This window comes from Crocodylus porosus, unplaced genomic scaffold (assembly GCF_001723895.1).
Source record: "Crocodylus porosus isolate Cpor-Errol unplaced genomic scaffold, CroPor_comp1, whole genome shotgun sequence".
In the NCBI taxonomy this organism is placed as follows: domain Eukaryota; kingdom Metazoa; phylum Chordata; order Crocodylia; family Crocodylidae; genus Crocodylus; species Crocodylus porosus.
Genome location: NW_017728906.1, coordinates 4,129,075 through 4,143,361, shown reverse-complemented (window position 1 = coordinate 4,143,361; position 14,287 = coordinate 4,129,075).

Here is a 14,287-nt window from a genome sequence, read left to right as displayed (position 1 = left end):
TTTCAAAACATATTCTGCATTACGTTTTCTTTCAGGATGTTGCCAAAAAATATAATTCAGCAACTCACACTTCAAACTGTTTTATCCATCAGATGCTATTTGCTGTGCATTTTTGCCAGAGTGTAGAGCTGCTAGGGATCTGTCATATTACTGTAATTTTTCTTGGCATTAATTCTCACTAATCTATATCATTGTGAAATCATTGTCCGCATCTGTCAGAGCTTCGAATCATATTCATGGGGGAGGGGGGGGGGCAGCAAAAAAAACTAATGCAGTTAGGCTGTGGTAGAGAAGTTTACTTCTTTCCCTCAATTTTCCAGTACAGAAATTAGTGAGGTTTACACTTCTTGCCTAAATACCATGATAATCTTGCTAACTTTATTAAATTAACACTTCCATGGAAGACCACAGGCAGATATTTGCTGTAGCTTAAACTTGTCTTTCTGGTGGTCCTTGAATGCCGCAGTCCAGAGGCCCATTGTTTGGTTCCACTTCATCAAAGCATCCAAACTTATACTTAAGTAGATCCTTTCCCCAGGACGGCACTGTTATTACTATTTAGCATGTAGAGTCATAGTCATGGACTAGACCTCACTGTGCTTACAGTGAAGCATATGCTTGTGTGCTGTTCTGATTAGAGACATTTTCTTGCATTGGGACCTTAATTCTTGTTATGTTTAAAAATAGTGACATAGACTAACACTCATTAAGTTCTTCCAAAGAATTACTCTGTAATTACTGAGTTCTGACTACTACCAAGTACCAGACAGGCACACAGCACACTTAAGTGGAAGTGGATCCATTTTACTTTATATCTTATCAAATTAATTCCTTGACTAACCAGGCTTCCTGCAATAACACTCTAACCTACCTGGCCGAAGTTAAAAACAGCCTCCCTCTCCCCCACTGTTATTTTTTAATTGGTGCCTGGGGCTTTGAAGGGGACAGAGCCGTGTATGGAGTGGAGTGCAGTGAGCTGCAGCCTTTTCTCCGTTAACCAAATATTCTCTATTTAGGAGTTGGCTCCTAAGATAACCTGAGGTTTTCTGATGCCATGTTATGAACTCTGTTTTCATAGATTTCAGTCTTTCCTTGCACATCACAAACCAGGGTGGGATTTACAAGCACACCTGAGTTAGAAATGGAAGTCCTGTGACTGCCTCACTTGGACACTTATGAAAATCCTGTGCCTAAACAAGCCTTGCTGTGACGGTCAAGTTTTTCAGTCTGTCAGCAATTTTAAATGTTGCTGGTTTGTTATTGCCTATTTTCACAGGGCCCAATCTTTCCACCTTCACTCTCCCACATAATTCTACTGATTTTTGGCCCATAATTTGGCTTTATTCTCTGTCTTGTTTGCTGTAAACATGCTTTGTAATAGCTTATCTCCAGCCAATGGCATAGCAGAGGGATTTCCTTCCTAGATGTATGTAGTTAAAGTCAATAAGCACATTTATAAAATGTCATTCTTTCTTTCAAAAACTTTTACCTAATTTGATATTTTTAAAGTGCACATGTTAAGTCATGTGTATAACATGCTAAAGTACATTAACTGTGATCATGAAACTGAATAAAATATTTAATAAAATATTTGAAATATTTGAAAAAGACCTCTAAATAGATTTCTTTGTTCCCTCTATTTTAGCTGTCCACTATGTGCTTGTAAATAATTTCCCATTCAAAATGAATGGATACAGTTAAATATGGTAAAAATTGAGCTTCTGTGATACTTCACGTGCTTCAAGATCAAGTCCTAGATGAAACAATGCTGGCAGAACTCAAATATTGCTGGAGTAGGAAAACGTGCCTGAATTGAATTAGTTTAGACTGTCATTTCTTCTAAAGATTATTGGGTCCCACCCAGCACCTTTTGAAAAATCCCAGCTGACCTGAACAGGTTTGCATCTCATGCACCTGCATGTGTTTGAGATCAGACCTTTACAGCGGGCTTATGCTGATGAAGTTTCATTGAATTCACTCAAGTTAAACCATGTTGCCCTGGAGTAGCAGCAGCAGAGAATCAGGCTTGTCTCTCTTGCTCATTGGATTTTTGTCTTCCAGGCCTGCTCACAAATTTCATCTACAGCCCACACAAAATTGGCTTAAATCACCTTTAAGTAACAGAGCCCTTGCTTCATTTGTAGGCCCTAGACAGTAAAGGATTCGTTTAAAAACTGATTCTTCTACACCAGAATGAGACTTGCTGTATCTTGCTTATGTTGTTGAAGTGCCTTAGGGCTTGAGCCAAGTTTGGCTCCATTTGAACTTGAGCTGTTTCCAGTCTGCACAGTTTTTCCCCTTGCACATGCTAGATGACTTAGATTTTCAGGGTCCAATCCACCACTCCTCACGCACCCAAAACACCATTGATTTCATTGGGATGTTTTTGATGTGCAAGGAATGCAAGACGGTGCCCTTGGTGGAGATGGAACGTAATGCTCCGACTACGGTGAAAGAGGACAGCAGTTACAAATGTGCATGTCATCAAGTGACCACAGAAGGTGCTTTTATTAAAATCCTTTATATCAGTCAGAACAGCACTGACCTGAATCAAAAATGAATATTAGGATTTAATCAGCTATGCTCAACAGTAGGGGCACAAAACTATCCTGTGGAAAAGGAAGGGCTTGTCACAATCAGCAAAAATTGCCAAGGGTTTATCTTCTTACAAAGAGAATTCCTAAACCTTTCACACCCTATTGTCTGACATATCAGGGAAGTTAAAATCACCATCCTTTTTTTTTTTCTCAGTTCAGCATTATTGTCTTTGTTTCATTACTCCAGTTCAGTCTCTCTTGCCTGCTTGCATTTTGTCCTTGCCACCAAAACGTCTTGAAATGTATTTTCAGTTGACTCCCAAGGGCAGACGATTTGAAACCCAGCTTTCACTTGCATTGCTTCTTCCAGTTGCATGGCATTATATTTACATTCTAACTGTCAGGTAAGGTAGATACGTGCATTGGTTTGTGACAATATGGGGAAAAACCCATTTCATCCTGCTGTAGTCACCTATCAAAATGCTGACATTCTACCCTGATGATCTAGTTTTCCACTATTTACTGTCCATGTCTTTTGATGTGCAGCTAATCCTCCTATTACATCAGATTTTTTCCAAGTACAAAATCATAAAGTGAATACAAAAGTATACTCAAGCATTCCATAACCAATCTAAACATCATGGGACAGTCAGATCCTCAGCAGGACACTAGCACTTTGTAACAAAACATGATACATTATATATTTGCTGCAAAGTTTTGTTTTGTTTTGATTTTGGTTTTGTTTCCTTTTTTCAAAAATAAAACTTGTAAGATACAAAGCCTACCATCTTATTCAGTGTGAGCTTCTTTTATAGACTATTTCTGGCACAGAATCTGTAAGAATTTGAAGTTACAATAATTTTTCAAGATTTAGTCTACAGTTCAGCTACAGCTTTCCTTCATTAGTTGCCTTTCATGAGGTTGGCATGTATATTAGATCTTCAGCAGAAGTTCCTTGGCCTATCTCCATCGGTTTTTATAGCAGCTGAAATTGTAATCTATTTTAAGTCAGACAGCATCTTATTTCATGTATAGTAGTGCTCAAAAGCATCCTATTTCTCAGTCCTTGAAGGCAAGCTGATTTAAAAGAAACTCAAGAACCAAACCAGTTAAATTAGTTCATAACTAAAGTTGATTGAATGCTGGCCTCTAATACTTTAAGCCAATTGTAGCATTTTTTAATATCATTTTAAATGCCTCTGGTTCCTTTGTTAAATTAATATCCAGGTACATTTTTCTGAGGACATGCTACATGTGAATGTAGTTTTTCATTATCAGCAAAACATAAGGTGGTTTCATATGCCCTTAATCTCTCAGCCTGTGAGTGCTGATAAGGTGTTAATTTGCTTAAATCCATTATATTTAAGGCTCAATGTATTCCTGCAGCAAAGAACCCCTCCCCCCCCCCCCCAAAAAAAAAAAAGCAAAAAACCCTACATGGGCAATTGCACCATGACATTGGACTTGTAAGAGGGACCAAAGTTTTATCCCTAAACAGCCAAATCTTTATGATTTATTGGACCAACTGCATGGTTGGGACAGATTTAAACAAGCTTTCAGGTATCACAATACCCTATCTGGGGTCTCTGGGAGAGAAGCAGGCATAGCAGACCTAAACAGCAGATGGAACAGAGGCTTGAGTAAAACTTCTCCACGTGTAAATAAAAATAGGATATAAGAAAGATTATCAAGTAAACTGAGAGGCCTTTCATGTATTTCCTGGACCATCATGGATACATCTCTTCAACACTACCAAAATGTTTACATTCAAATTCAAAGATTCCAAAATATACAAGGGACACATTCTTGGACTTGTCACAGCCATTTCATGCTGCTTTTGAGGCCCAGAAGAGCCTTAAACCCAGGCCAAGAGCCCAATAGGGCCTTCTGCATTAGGGAATCCTTCAGAGGCACAGAGTCAGCATAGTGGCCCTTATGCAACCTACCTGTAGTGCAAGGGGAATGGATGGGAAGTCAGACAGGATGCATCTGCCCCCTGGCAACCTCCAGTTGCTGAAATATGTTCTCTTGAGCTTTGCCAGCCAACCCCCCAACTTCAGAAGGCCTTGAAAGCCAGCTGTAAACTTTAGCAGAAATCCATTCCCTCTGTCAATGTTACGTAGCCTGTATTAATAATCATTTTAAAAGCAAAGTTCTCACTGGTTTCCTTAAAATAAGTTAACGTCTTATTAATTTTTCTTTAGGAAATCAGTGTGCTGGTTCTAAAATATTCCCAGTGGACTATCCACACACAGAAACATACTGGCCAAATGGTTTTCACCCATCCATTTCTAAGTTCTTTCATTTGTTTTGCTCCCAGTACATTTCTACCTACATCCGTCAGTTTCCATCTGCACAATATTTTTGCAAAGAATTTTTCAGCTCTAGGCCTGCTGCTTTTGATTTTCTCTTACTGTTTGGTGTGGGAGGAAGGGTGAGAGAAGTGAAGGGAGACACAGATTCCCATCCTCAGCCCAAAAATGTATTTGAGACACAAATCTGTGAGGTTCCTGTGTGCAAAATGACACTATCAGGAGTGTAGCTAATGATGATTAATAGTAATGTGTGATGATAGCAAAGCTGTCCATATGTGTGGACTGGGCTGGGCCAGGCCCCTAGGAAATGGAACATTTTAGCTGCCCACTCTGCCATGGTTCCTGCTTTCTGAAGTCTCATTCTTCACTTTGTTCCTTTTCTACTCTAAATAGCTGCCATCCAAATACCCTAGGCCAGACCAAGCTGACAAAAATAAATCTGCCAAAGGGTGGAAAAGCATGGGGAGTCCATGAAAACAAGGGGATGTTTGATTAAGAGGGAAAGATGAGAAGAGTAACATCATTCTTCCTCAGGCTCAATGTACACTTCCCCCCCGGATTTGGGGGTTTGAGCAGCATTAACACTTCCCTTGAAAACCATAGGACTCAAGCCAGATACTGCTAACATTGGCTCACTTTGATTGACCTGATTTGCACTAAGTCATCCCCCAGAGTTTTGGCATGGGAACTGAGCTGGCTATTGTCTTAGGCAGGGTGTGGTTGAAATGATGGAAGAACATGGCTGGATTTCCCTTAGATACTGGCACCCCTGGTGTTTTTAGGATACAACAGGTTCCTGTCCCCTGCAATGCGGGATGGCTTCACAACAGGTCACATATTAAAGGTTTAACTATTCTGTATCAATTGCTGCAAAGAGTGACATTCATCTGTTCCAACCAACTTCCTGATTTCATTTTTTTAACTTTAAATATTTTAGAAAAACACCTTCTTGTTCTCCTTGACCCCTCTCATATTAGTGTAGTTTTACTACATACCCCTTTTCCCCAGTTTTTGGTAGGCCAGGCGGACGAAATAAATCCCAGAGAGTGGAAAAACATAGGGAACCTATACAAACAAGCAAACTTATGATGCAGAGAAGGTTAGATTGGCAACACCATCCTCCCTCAGACTTCATGAACGCCTCCATGGTAGATGTCAGAGATATAGAAAACTGGAGGCAGAAAGATCTTCACGTTTTTAGGCATAAGGAAAAAGCCTTTGAGTTCCCTGGAGACTTTAACATGGGTTTTTTTTCTGTTGAACTCCCTGAAATACCCGATAACAAATGTGACACTTCTGTCGTTCATCCACACAGTTATTTCTATAGCGATGTTTCAGTGTTTTATTTTAAATTTATCCTGGTTAAAACGTACCAAGAGAATGCCAGTGCTGACAACTGCTGCCTTTTTTATTAAAAGCATTCAAAGAGGAAGGGATTTTTTTGTGCCTCCCCCTCCCCTCCCCCCTTTGATCTGACACTAGCGTAGGAAACATTTTCTAGTCCAAAAAGAAATTATACTGGTACACCCAAGATTTTCCAGCCATGGCAAACTATTGTACTTTAAAGCTCCTCATGATGATTACAGTTTTGTCTCCCCTTCTTTTCAATCCTATTCCATTCCCACAAGACATTAGTTGCTAATACCTAGCCAGGTGTAACCACTTGTTTGACACTTGGATTTCAGGCTTTCATATGGTTAAAAAAGGGCTGGTTCTTAGAAATTATCAAAAGAGTAGCTGCTAATATGTTGGCACTGGAGGGTTTAAAAATTAACATCCCGTTAGCCAGAAGTCTTAAAGTCTAATACTTCACATTGCACAGCCTCCCTAAATTTACAAGCACACAGGAGTTTCCATTTTGGCTGGGACAAAAGGGCAGCACTGTAATATCAATGCTATTAACCATATAATAGAAGATTTTAAAGAACTTGAAACAAAGGTTTCTATCATTTGGAAAGTGGGTGCTCCTAGCTTTCTAGGTAATTAAGGCCCTGTTTCACAACATATTAGATCTTGGAACTGTCACCACCCTAATCCTGGGCATTAACCCTGGACTACATAAACCAGTGTAATTTTCAGTCTTTCAAAACAGTTTACTGTGATGACCTTTTAAAATAAACACTGCATACACACCTGTGACTTACTCTGCCTTGGTTTAAAACCACATCATTTGCAAAAAGGTTACTTCTATTATTGTGTAAAGGAGAAATGAGGGAAAGTTCATTGGGTGTCCTTCCCCCTAGAGTACATGCTTAAATGCTTTCTGTAGTCTAATCCTAGCTGGCTGTGTCACACGCCTACTCCTTGTGTTGGGTAAGTATTACATAGAAAGGGATTCTAAATGTTAAAATGTGTCATAGCAAAGGAGATCCTCAGGTTTGTGAGATCAAGGCCCCTTGTTTCAAGAGCATTCTCGTAGTCAACCTCCCGGTCACAGGTCCCTACAGGATAACATGACATGTCTGAGGCTTCTGCAACAATTTCCTTGTGCAGCCTGGCAGTCTTTTCAGAGCTTCTCTAAGAGGTGTTCAGGCTTTTTTTTAAAAAAGGAGCTGAAGTGCCTGTAGAAACAGCTGGAAGAAAGGCTAAAGAGCAACTATTATGTGAACTTCTAGGTTTCCACAGACAACAGTTGCAGAACCCATGGCATGCAACCTCGAAGATTTCACCTTAGAATTGGGCCAAACCTTGTGTGCAAGATCAGCAAAGATAGGTGAGAAATTGGAGGAAATTCCCCATTTTAGGAGATGGACTTTTACCCGCACTATTTCCCCCAAAAGCTCTTTATTTCATGAGCTAGACAAAACCCATTTTAAACAAAGAAATATTGAAGCTAGTGCAGGGTCTGGAAAGCAGCAGTGGCTTGTTTCAGTGCCTGTGGCCATAATTTGTGTGTTGGAAGGAATATGCCATCCACTTGAGGTGTAATGCATTTTCCAAGTTACAATGCAGGTCCCAGATAAAATATGCTTTTGGCACCTAGTGAGATCTCAGTTAACAAATGTATCCATTTACCAATCCTGGAAACAATGTTGAGTGCTCCTCGTTTTAATTATACCTTAGGCATATTATTTATAGTAGGTTTCTGAAAATACAGACTGGATGGCAGGTAGAAGGATAGTTTTGATTTGGAAAGAGATGTATATGGTATGTGGCCATTTAATTTTGGTATTTTATTGTTAACCCAAACTGCACTCATAATAATTCTGTCGAGTACACTATGTGATGAATACAGGTTTGTCAGGGAGAAAGGGGGGAGGTTTAAGTGGGGTTAACAACTTGACTACTCATAAATCTGCTCGCATGACAGCATCCTACAAAATCAATGTTGTTAAGAGATGAACACAAAAATGTAGTGTATGTAATAAGAGTGAATTTTTCTGGTAGATGTTTTAACATCAGATATCAGTCCAGGTGTAAACCATGGTAGTTTCAGTGATATCCATACATCTATGTTGGTTTACATCAGCCAAGGAACTAATCTTCATAGCAGGGCAGGGAAAGGTGGCTCTTGTTTTTTGTTTGAAGGAGGAAAGAATCTGGGGTATGAGATGAGAAAATCCTTGTATTAAATAAAAATCCACAAAGTTACTGAGCGGCATCTTTTTGCCTGACACAGAAAAAGGATCGTAATAAAACTTTGTTGCTATGTCTATTGTCAAAGGTGTTGGACGTGCAGCTCAGTGTTGCCACAAGTTTGTTGGACATTTCCTGTTTTTCCACAACTATTATAAATTTACCGTGGAATACATCAGGAACAGCAGACCTATGGTCTATTCACTGTCCTAGGGCTATGATCACACCTTGGGGGTGTGTATGACTGCTCCAATAAAACTGAAGGCAGCAAAGCAGTGAACATGAGCTTTGGGTGCCATAGGGTACCAGATGATGGTATCTCAGATGACATTGCTATTTTGGTCAGATGCTGCTGTATACAAACTGTTGCTTTAAGTTGGCATTTTTAGCAGTGGTCCTTATTTTTATTATAATAGCACCTCAGAGGCCTATTCAACAGCCAGGATCCTACTCCATGGATCTAGATTTGTTGCAAGAAAGCTACCCTTGTACTGGTGGGGTAAAATTGCACTCAGTGGGATGGAAATCTATATCTCTTATGGTAGACAACCAGAGTGCAGCTTGTGACCAACCCTGAGTTATGTAACTGAAGTGTAGGAATTCTGTTACCCTATCTAGGTACACAAGCGCTCCCATCCTAGGAATAGGATCACCTTCTGGAGACACAAACGTTTCTTTGTTTCTAAAACGGGATCTCTTACCCGAGGGGACAGTAGAATCGGTCCTGCAATTTAGTCGGACATTTGACTGACGTTATGTTCCTAGCCAGATGCCCTTTTGTTGTCCAGTAGGTGAAACAGAATTCTGCCCTTCTGCGATATTTTGAGCTGATTTCTTTAGAAGAAGATTACTTAGTAGGGATCACTCTTGTACACATGTTATGTTGTCCTTTTATGTCCCTTACCCATAGAGAAAAAAAATCAGAGAAAATTGTAGACATAAATAAAGCTTTGTTGAGGCCAGATGAGTCAGGTTCTGTCTATCGTTGGCTTCAAGACTTACTCTGGATTTAGGCAGGGGTATCAGGGGGCAGAAAGACTTTGGTACTGTACCTTGAACAATCCAACATCTTCATAGAAGAACTGCAGTGTCATAGTAGACTATGTAAAAAATCTTACCTCAGTCGAAAGGATATCTGGCTGAGGTAGTGCCAATGATTTTTTTTTAAACAGTAAAACACTGTTAAAAGTGCTGTTTGGGTAGCAAAGTAATGTTAATTTTTAACTTTTAGATTGCATTTAGTCTGTTAGCATGACTTCCAAGTTGAGTGCTTCCCTGCTGTTGCATATGGATCAAGAGGAAAATATCGATATTCCAATATGAATAAAGTATTGTAAAATGTAGGATGCTGTAGAATATCTGAGTGAGAGGCTGTGTGTGGCTCTTAATCAAGACAGACAGTTGTGTAGGACTTGGCTCTGTAATCTATGTAAAATGTATGTAATGATACTCATCTTTCAATATCCTGAGGTGGGCTTGAGCAGGAAACGGACTTAATGTCCAGATCACAATGTCAAAGATTGGGAATACTTGGCTGGATGGCTTCTCTCTATCAAAAGTTAAAGAATCTGTCCAAGAGAGGGGAGTGCTACCAGAAAAACAGCATGATGCAGAGCACAGGACTTTGGATGGAGCTGAAAAGACCTAATGTTTATTCCTACCTCTTCCACTGGCCTTGGATAAGTCACTTTTGGTGCCAAAGTCCTTTTGTGGAGATGACCCAGAGTGGGATTTAGGTCGGGCTTATTTGCCTAAATCTAAATATTAGATCATCAACACCCCCACATAGTTGTCTTTGACACTTGCCACTTAAGTTACTGACATTATGTTCTTGAGGCTTCTTTCTGGACATTTTCAACCATACTTCAGTGATGCATGTTTGACTCATTGCCTAAAGCTGAACCATGTTTGCTTTAGCCAATGATTTTCTAATGTAAAATATATATAGCTTGGGACAGTGGCTTGGGACCAAGGGCTTCCCTTCCCAGATAAGTGCCCTATGTAACAGTCATGCTCACTCGGTCATTCCTCAAGCTTGCTTGCTTTTCTGCAACAACAGAGTCTCCCTGTGCCTGAAGAGGGGTGCTTGCATCAAAAAGCTTGCAAAGAACTTTGTTCAAACTACTCAGTTGGTCTAATAAAAGCTATCACGTCTACCCGAGAAACCTTGCCAGTTTTAAATGGAGAACTGGAAAGTGCCCCCAGCATATTACCAGAGTGACTAGGGCACTCACTTGAAACCCATTCAGAGAAAGAAAGGATTCCAATTCAGATATCCCACATCTTGAATGAGCTCTCTAACCACTGACCTATTATATATAAGCAGGTGGCTTCTTCTTCTTCCCACTACTTTTGACAGAAAAGTTTCTTCCCTGTTCATTTTCTGAAAGAAAGTAGGTAGATTTCTACCTTCCAGCGAGGACTCTGGGATGTGAATCCCAAATAGGAGGCGGTACCTCTTGGAAGTGCAAATTAAGTACCTTAGCCCCAGAAATGGGTATCTCAGCCCTGTCCTCAGGGTTTTCCACTGGCTCCCTGGATGGTTTCCCAAGTACTGGGCACATCTACATGACACACTTTACTACACAGTAGAGCAATTTACTGCGCAGTAAGCATCGCCATCTACACATGTAGATGCTTCTGTGCAGTAAATTAGTCTACTCTGCAGTTAATTTGCCACAGCTGTCTCCTGGCCCTGTGCTCCCTGCCAGCCCTTGAGCTAGCACCCAGGGGGAGGCTGGACCTCCCCCTGTCTGCTGCAGGGGGGCAAAGCAGGGGGGGAGCAGCCCTCTCTTGGCTGCTCCCACTGGGAGAGAATCTGTTCCCAAGAGGGAGCACATGTAGACATTTTAACTGCGCAGTAAGCCTACTTCAGATTAAATAGCATGTGTAGACACACGCACTGTGTGGGAAACACAGTTACCTAACTCAGCACCAGGGATCCTGTTATGGGGACCAAATGCCTAACTCCCTTTAGGTCTTGGCCTTTGTTCTTTCTTTCTCCATCGGAAACTAGAGAAGCTATTTTTACCAGTACCATTTGATCCCTGCCTCTATAAACAGCTCCATTTCTATTCAGTTGGAATATATTCATCACTTATGTCTACAGTTCAGGGACAGATTTTTACCATGGGATTCTACAGAAGCCTAATGGGTCATAATAACGTATGCGTTAGCAAACTGCATGGACTAATTGTGATTTGAAAGCAGTCTGTGCCTAAAGAAACATGGATCTCTTGTTTCACCTCATAATAGTGACCTATTGCTCTTGTACAATGTATGGATAAGCCATAAGAGTAGTGTATAATTTCTACTGGTATGAGTTCTGGGTGGCTACATTCTGTATAAAACACAGGTGCTCCCACACAGTGAGTACATGCTAAATTTTTATAATAGAATTAGAGAAGCTATTGTGCTTGAAGTACTTTTGTCACTTTATAAAAACCCACTAATCTTTAAGTTACCTTTAAAACTGCATCTTTACTTCAGCATTTTCCAGTTGCTAGCATATTCCCAAATGTGACTCATACTAAAATGCAACTCATTTGTGTGCACTGAATGTTATTTAGCCATGGGAATAGTAAGTGCCAATGTAGAAGAATTTATATAAAAAGTGGCATTTTATATTACAACCCATAGACATAGTTAATGGAAATGCATGCATGTACATGCACACACACACACATACACAAATGTAATATAAATATATTAATCTATTTTGTTACTACAGATTACATAACCTTAGGATAACAGGTTTCCTCCATTGGGATCTACAAACTGTCTTTATAATGGAATAAATATATCCGTAAGAGACAGCAAAATGTGCACATTTTGACAATCTTTGAAGGCAAATAATCAGACTTATTTACTGGAAAAATAATTTTTTGAGGAGGAAAAATTAATATTTCATTTTTCTGATAAAATGTAGAAATGCTCTTAAGCTCACCACGCTGGAAATAGAAATACAAAATGATGGGTGGTGTTTTTAACTAACACATGTAGCATCAGAACTAAATGAAGTCCCTTGGCAACCCCAGTCTGTAACACTTGGCAACAACGACAGAGAGATGTGTTAATGCATATAAAGCCCGCAGCTGCCGTTAACATCCTGTAAATCTCAACAGTTGTTGAAATTCCATTGCCATCACAGAAGCAGTTTGCATGAAAGCTGCTTTAAAAAAATATGGCCCTTGATATTGTAGACATTTTTGTCAAATACATAGTCTAAATTGAAACCACCCATTCACTTTACAGACAAAATGTGGTAGCATGAGTGGGGTTTTTTACTGTAAGATAAAAATGGCAGGCCTTGCTTTAAAAACCCTTTCTATTCATCCTGCCTTGTCTTCCTTCTTTCCTCAGGTTACTAGAAAAGCTTCCTTCTGCACTCACTGACAATGGTGGCAACACTCTCAGTGACTTTCAGTGGTGCAAGATAAGGCCTATTCTGAGGTGCTCAGCAACTCTGAATATCAGGCCTTTGTATTTTATTCTGGTGGTGATCTTTCCTTTGGAACTCTTGAGTGCTGTTCCAAAGAAGTAAAGAGAAAGATGTCGGGTCCTCTGGCCACAGACGTTAAGACTGCAAATATCTCTTCTGCCATATCTCTCTTGGAGTAAATAAGCAAACTCAGATGAATAACCTGAGTTATAGGCATGCTACAGCATGAAAAAGCCAGAAATCCAAACAAATCTTCAGAATGATCTGAAGTATTTTTGCATCCTATCCCTTGGTTTTAAGAGTAATGGTCCAACTCTTCAACTGCTGTAAATGGGCAAAGCTCCCTGGATTTCCACAGGTCTACGTGGATAGAAACACGCTTTGAGAACTCGGCTTATTTATTTAAGAACTGAAGCTCTAATCATTTCATATGGAAATAATTCATTGACCCAGCCTGCATTTTCCCCCAGAAGCATTTGTTAGATCTGTCATGCTTTTGTCATTTCTGTGTGAGCCTAAACAGAACTGTGCCAACTAATTAGCAAGAAATACAAAGTTGAGGCGCTTGCTTATTTTTTGTCCTTTAAATAAACAACAAAAATGGATGAGTTACTAATTCTGATCAATCCATAATTACTAAGAGAAACTGAATATCGATTAAACAAATAAGAAAATGTAGGGCTCACCATGGCCAGTAACTCATGTCACAGGGAAGTCCATGGAAACCTCCAGATCAGCTTGGCTTTTCAAGTGGAGCTTAATATTAACCCAACTTTACTAGCCCTACTAACTTTATCCAGTGCTGCACAGCCCAGTGCAAATATACCCTTTGAGGGAAATCATCAGTTGTTCTTCAGAGACCCGGTTTGCCCCTGCTTCGTGCCCAACATGGTCCTTTATTTCTGTTCCAAGGGAGTGCCCAGCAAGTGTAAACCATTACAGGTGTGATTTCCTTCTTTTGCACCAGTTACACACTAGCATAGCTGCCAATTCACAGCAGTGCCAGATGAGGGTCAAATACAGAATTTCGGGTTTAGTAACATAATACGCCAAGTTTGCACAGATGTAACGTGCAGCACACAGTACAAAGCAGTGGACAGATAGATGGCAATAAGGCATGAATTCCCAGTCCCATTAAAATCAATGGAAAACTCCCATTTTATTGAATACATGAGGATATCAAAGGTACCTAACAAGTGCCAGTAACTTCCATTAGAGGCTTTGTTCCTAAAATTATACCTTCTGCATTAATATACTGGGTAAACAGCTAAACTTTTCTTAAAAGGAGTTTGAGTGTTTATGATGTTACATATTTTGTTCCTAAAACATTTCATTTTCCGGGCTAGTCTAATTATGGCTGAAAGTAAAATTATTGTCTTTATGTAGAACATGAGCTTCTTTGCTTGAGCCGGACACAC